Source organism: Limulus polyphemus, unplaced genomic scaffold (genome assembly GCF_000517525.1).
Source record: "Limulus polyphemus unplaced genomic scaffold, Limulus_polyphemus-2.1.2 Scaffold13626, whole genome shotgun sequence".
Taxonomy (NCBI): domain Eukaryota; kingdom Metazoa; phylum Arthropoda; class Merostomata; order Xiphosura; family Limulidae; genus Limulus; species Limulus polyphemus.
The window spans coordinates 1-6,823 of NW_013679236.1; the positions used below are offsets into that span (position 1 = coordinate 1).

The 6,823-nt window shown below is 32.6% G+C and overlaps 1 pseudogene; it reads left to right on the top strand.

Moving 5' to 3' along the window:
- Window positions 1-1,060: 1,060 nt before the first annotated feature.
- LOC106477253 lies at window positions 1,061-5,909 on the top strand (annotated as a pseudogene).
- The last annotated feature ends 914 nt before the right edge of the window (window positions 5,910-6,823 follow it).

Sequence of the window (6,823 nt, forward strand, 5' to 3'; positions counted from 1 at the left end):
GACCAAAGTACCTAACATACTGTGGAATAGTACGAGTTTAGTTACCAGTAAACTCCTGTTAATTGATGACCAAAGTACCTAACATACTGTGGAATAGTACGAGTTTAGTTACCAGTAAACTCCTGTTAATTGATGACCAAAGTACCTAACATACTGTGGAATAGTACGAGTTTAGTTACCAGTAAACTCCTGTTAATTGGAATGTTGATGGAACAAGAAAAAAAAATTGATAATTAAGAAATAGGAAGTATTGTAAAACAGTACACAATAGGAAGTATTGTAAAACAGTACACAATAGGAAGTATTGTAAAACAGTACACAATAGGAAGTATTGTAAAACAGTACACAATAGGAAGTACTGTAAAACAGTACACAGTAGGAAGTACTGTAAAACAGTACACAGTAGGAAGTACTGTAAAACAGTACACAGTAGGAAGTACTGTAAAACAGTACACAGTAGGAAGTACTGTAAAACAGTACACAGTAGGAAGTACTGTAAAACAGTACACAGTAGGAAGTACTGTAGAACATAATAGAGAAAATGTGTATTCATTAGAATTTAAGAATAAAAAAAACCCATGGAACTTATTGATATGTAAATATACTCTGTGAAACTGTAAATGACTTTATTCTAAAACAAGGATTTCAGTAAACCTTTTTATTATTTCATTGTCCAAATAGAAAGTAAGGAATACTAAAGCATGTTTCATTGAAAAGTGATAATTGTACAACAAATATATTTGTGTTATACATCTAGTCTAAAGGTATCAAATTTTTACAGAAAATTGTTTCAAACACATTTTGTACATAATATTTCATGTTGAAATTATTTTTATTTGCTGTTTTTTATGTAGTATTTCTTTGTAATTATACTTCAACTGTTGGAGAAGAAAGGTCATGTGTCAAATGTTGAAACATCTAGTTAGGTATTATTTAATGTATAACATAAACTACATTTATTTTATTAGAAGTAAAGTTTCAGTCTTCTTTAATATCATCTTGATGTTTTTAAATTTTCATTTCCAACATAAATACTTTTTACCATTTATTTTGTTCAAAGGTTTCTGTTTTGACTCCTGTGAGTTCATCTCGTCCTTGCTGTCACTGGTTCACAGGGACTCCAGATCCTTGCCACTCTATTTTTAAACCCTTCATCTTCTGCCCCAAATCCCGCATCTCTCATCTCATTCAATCACCAGTAATAAAAGATGATGAAGATCCTGCTAAGGTGAGCTTTTTTATGAGTTTTAAAAAAACTGTGGTTATGTTAGGACTAATTAAGGAAACTAGCTTGTGGAATTTTAAGTAACTTAAAATAAAATCAATATTATTTAAAACAATTTTTAAATACTGGTCATTGTCGAAATCTGTGTGATACCACAAAATATACCCCAATCATTAAATTGGATGCATTTTACAATCAATTCCTTAACATAGATGGTCGACGGCAGGATGCTGTTAAGGTATCTACATCTTGTATCTGTCTTGAAAGATTTGTTTTACTGCTTATCTCTGAATATTTTTTCCATCTACTTGTTTTTCAGTGCATTTTCTAATGAGTTTTTTTTAATGTATCTTGTATGTGGTGGTGAGTAAAGGCTCTCATTTTTCATTCTTGTTCTACATTAGGTAATCATAGCAAGCCTTGAGACATGTTCCATACCAGTTTTATGTCTGTGTAATTCCATGCAGTTCAATGACCGAGTTAATATCATGTCAGATTTAGACACAAATCTCTGAATCTTGATGTCTTTTTATATATATGTGTCATTGTCAGTGACTTTTCATTTTAAAAAATTCACTTGTTTTTTATTTTTTTCATCACTAGGTTAATTTGTTTTGTACTTAACATGGAATTTATCTGTTGTTTAGCTCTTGTTACTAAATATGTATGTACTTAGCGTGGAATTTATCTGTTGTTTAGCTCTTGTTACTAAACATGTATGTACTTAGCGTGGAATTTATCTGTTGTTTAGCTCTTGTTACTAAACATGTATGTACTTAGCGTGGAATTTATCTGTTGTTTAGCTCTTGTTACTAAACATGTAATTTTCTATTGTTGGTTATTCACTGAAATTTGGGAAGTCTGTTTGTTGTGGGATCCTGGTATATGCCATTCTGTTGACCACTTGTATATAAAATTGTACAATAACATAACTAGACCTGTTGTTTGAGACGCATCTAATGAACTTACAGTAGGAGTGATATATCTATTGACGTTTTTATTTATGTTGGGAATAGTTGGTGTAGCTGGACTGTATCATCAAGTTATAGTTACAAAGTGGTGTAGCTGGACTGTATCATCAAGTTATAGTTACAAAGTGGAGTAGCTGGACTGTATCATCAAGTTATAGTTACAAAGTGGTGTAGCTGGACTGGCTCATCAATTTGTAGTTACAAAGTGGTGTAGCTGGACTGGCTCATCAAGTTATAGTTACAAAGTGGTGTAGCTGGACTGGCTCATCAATTTATAGTTACAAAGTAGTGTAGCTGGACTGAGTTGTTTTCTATGTCCATCTCTAGCTTATCAAGTTGAACGTTTTCCAAGTCATGGTTAATACAGTTGTTTTCTATGTCCATCTCAAGCTTACCAAGTTGAACATTTTCCAAGTCATGGTTAATACAGTTGTTTTCTATGTCCATCTCAAGCTTACCAAGTTGAACATTTTCCAAGTCATGGTTAATACAGTTGTTTTCTATGTCCATCTCAAGCTTACCAAGTTGAACATTTTCCAAGTCATGGTTAATACAGCTGTTTTCTATGTCCATCTCAAGCTTACCAAGTTGAACATTTTCCAAGTCATGGTTAAACCAAAAAATATTAATAGGTTTTATATATATATATATATATATATCAATATAATTTTGTTAATTTTACAAGTTTTTAAAGCAATGTTGATTTTATTACTAAGGTTCAACCACGCTTTCAAAAAACAGTTGATCGCAGCCATGCCTTGTATAAATACCACCAGAGGGCATACTCTGTGATGACAGGTGGTAGCGACAAAGGGGAGGAGCTGTGTAACACAATGAGAGAATTAGAATCGAAATGTTTGTCGGAGATGGAAAAATTCCTGAATGAATTTACTCCTGACCATTACAGTGATGCCACAGACCTCTTCAAGGATCTGGTCGAATCTGAAATGAAGTTTTACAAGTAAAAGTAAATAATAAATGTGTTGAGATGGAACCTAACAACACATGAAATACCAATTTTCTTCCATGTATGTTTATTGATTACTAAGTAATGCACTTGTGTGTGTGTTATTGATATTATAAATTAACATCCACGTGCCTGTCCTTTGAAACGGTCATTGGACTAAGTAAGAAGTAGATATATTCATCTTAAGTTTGAAGTCTTGTTAACATTGCTCATAAGTTATGGTATAATAATAATAATATTTTCAATCAAAATTAGATTTAACGTCGAACTAGTCATTATCTTCAGTGATGCATGCTTGTACTTAAATGTACTGTCAACTTTTATAATGTAGTAGATAATGACTGTGAAGAACTTAGCACTAGTGTAGACCAGTGATTCTCAAACTGTTTGGGGCATGACTGTTTTTTTTTTTTTAGGGGATGTGAATAGCATCAGGGGGTAACTTGTTTGTTTCTCTTTTTTTTTATGAACTCATAGTTTGAGTAAATACTCCATGTGTAACTGAATGTGTGTTTATTTCAACCTTTCTCATTATGTGGTTTCATAAACTTTAAACCTACATAAAACAGAATGGCTTCATAAACTTTAAATCTACATAAAACAGAATGGCTTCATAAACTTTAAACCTACATAAAACAGAATGGCTTCATAAACTTCAAACCTACATAAAACAGAATGGCTTCATAAACTTCAAACCTACATAAAACAGAATGGCTTCATAAACTTCAAACCTACATAAAACAGAATGGCTTCATAAACTTCAAACCTACATGAAACAGAATGGCTTCATAAACTTTAAATCTACATGAAACAGAATGGCATCGTAAACTTTAAATCTACATAAAACAGAATGGCATCGTAAACTTTAAATCTACATAAAACAGAATGGCGTCGTAAACTTTAAATCTACATAAAACAGAATGGCGTCGTAAACTTTAAACCTACATGAAACAGAATGGCGTCGTAAACTTTAAACCTACATGAAACAGAATGGCGTCGTAAACTTTAAACCGACATAAAACAGAATGGCGTCGTAAACTTTAAATCTACAAAAAATGATCCACTTAATGATGGATTGAGAGAGAGCGTGATCTACTTGATGGATTGAGAGAACATGATCTATTTAATGATGGATTGAGAGAGAGTGTGATCCACTTAATGATGGATTGAGAGAGAGCGTGATCCACTTAATGATGGATTGAGAGAGAGCGTGATCCACTTAAGTATTTTATAGTAAGTTTTTTTTCTGTGTATGAGATCAGTGTGAGGATCTATGTCTACAACATTCAATCATATATGATCTTCATGAGATCAGCGTGAGGATCTGTGTCTTCAACACACGATCTTCATGGGATCAGCGTGAGGATCTGTGTCTACAACACACGATCTTCATGGGATCAGCGTGAGGATCTGTGTCTACAACACACGATCTTCATGGGATCAGCGTGCGGATCTATGTCTACAACACGCAATTATACATGATCTTCATGGGATCAGCATGAGGATCTGTGTCTTCAACACAATCTTCATGGGATCAGTGTGCGGATCTATGTCTACAACACACAATTATACATGATCTTCATGGGATCAGCATGAGGATCTGTGTCTTCAACACACGATCTTCATGGGATCAGTGTGCGGATCTATGTCTACAACACACAATTATACACAATCTTCATGGGATCAGTGTGCGGATCTATGTCTACAACACACAATTATACATGATCTTCATGGGATCAGCGTGAGGATCTGTGTCTTCAACACATGATCTTCATGGGATCAGTGTGTGGATCTATGTCTACAACACACAATTATACATGATCTTCATGGGATCAGCGTGAGGATCTGTGTCTTCAACACACAATTATACATCTTTATGTTGGCTCAGGAAATCTGGACATCTCAATAAAATAATAATATTTTCATTACTTTCTCTTACCTTCATGTTAATCTTTTTCTGGCACCAAATCACACATTAATGATTGTAAGTTTCAACTTGAAAGTATCATCAGATAGTTAGTCGTCTGTCTGGCTGTGATATTCAGACACTGGTAGTCTTCTCAAATGGAATGTATCATCAGATAGTTAGTCGTCTGTCTGGCTGTGATATTCAGACACTGGTAGTCTTCTCAAATGGAAAGTATCATCAGATAGTTAGTTGTCTGTCTGGCTGTGATATTCAGACACTGGTAGTCTTCTCAAATGGAAAGTATCATCAGATAGGTCAATTCCTTATGTAAAACTTTAATATTAACACTGAGAACTGAGTTGGTCATGGATACAAGTTCCTAGTTTTGATTAGTTTATCTAAAAATAATTTCACACTGTATGAAAAAGGTACATTTTTTTATTTGTGTTTTTATGTGAAATTAAATATTCAATGAAAAAAAAAGTGAATTTTTGTAACAAAATCAAAATAGTATATAAAAGTGAACCAAATACACACACAGTCACGGGTGTATCTGTTGTGAGACTTGTTTTACAAGTTATAGTTATTAGAAAATCTAAGCCTAAAAAGCACATTAGCAGCTGTAAGATAATATTAATTGTTTAACCTGCAAGATATTGTTTGATAAAGATTGATTGGTGACTTTTTTCTTGTAAACAGGATGTAAGATTGACTTTTGACTCTGTTCTGTGTTCAACATAAATGCTCAGTTGTATAGTAATATAGTTACTACAAAATTCTTTACTTCTCTCACATTATGTAAACTTTCAAAGTAAATAAAGATTTCGGCTTACATAATGTGAGGTTTGTTGATAAAGTACTTCTACCCAAGAAACTTGAAAATCATTTAACATTTCAAGAAAGGTTTATAATTCTGTTCAAAATCTCTAATTAGTAATCAACTTAATTTAGTTTTAAAATACTATTAAGTTGTCTATGTGTAATGTTTCTAAAATAATCATGTAACAAGAATATACTGTTCTTAAAACTTGAATAACAAAGCCTTAACAGTTTTGTATCCAAAATTGAATTTAAGAACATTTGAAAAAAAATCTCACTATGGATAACAATGTAAACAAGTTTACTTTCTCTGTGTGCTTAACAAGTTTACTGTCTCTATATGCTTCACTAGTTTACTGTCTCTATATGCTTCACAAGTTTACTGTCTCTATATGATTAACAAGTTTACCGTCTCTATATGATTAACAAGTTTACCGTCTCTATATGATTAACAAGTTTACCGTCTCTATATGCTTCACAAGTTTACCTTCTCTATATGACTAACAAATTGACTGTCTCTTGCTTCACAAGTTTACTGTCTCTATATGCTTCACAAGTTTACCTTCTCTATATGACTAACAAATTGACTGTCTCTGTGTGCTTCACAAGTTTACTGTCTCTATATGCTTCACAAGTTTACCTTCTCTATATGACTAACAAATTGACTGTCTCTGTGTGCTGATCAAGTTTACTATCTCTATATGATTAACACGTTTACTGTCTATATATGCTTCACAAGTTTACTGTCTATATGATTACAAGTTTACTGTCTCTATATGCTTAACAATGTAAACAAGTTTACCTTTTCTATATGATTAACAAGTTTACCGTCTCTGTATGATTAACAAGTTTACTGTCTCTGTATGATTAACAAGTTTACTGTCTCTATATGCTTCACTAGTTTACTGTCTCTATATGATTAACAAGTTTAC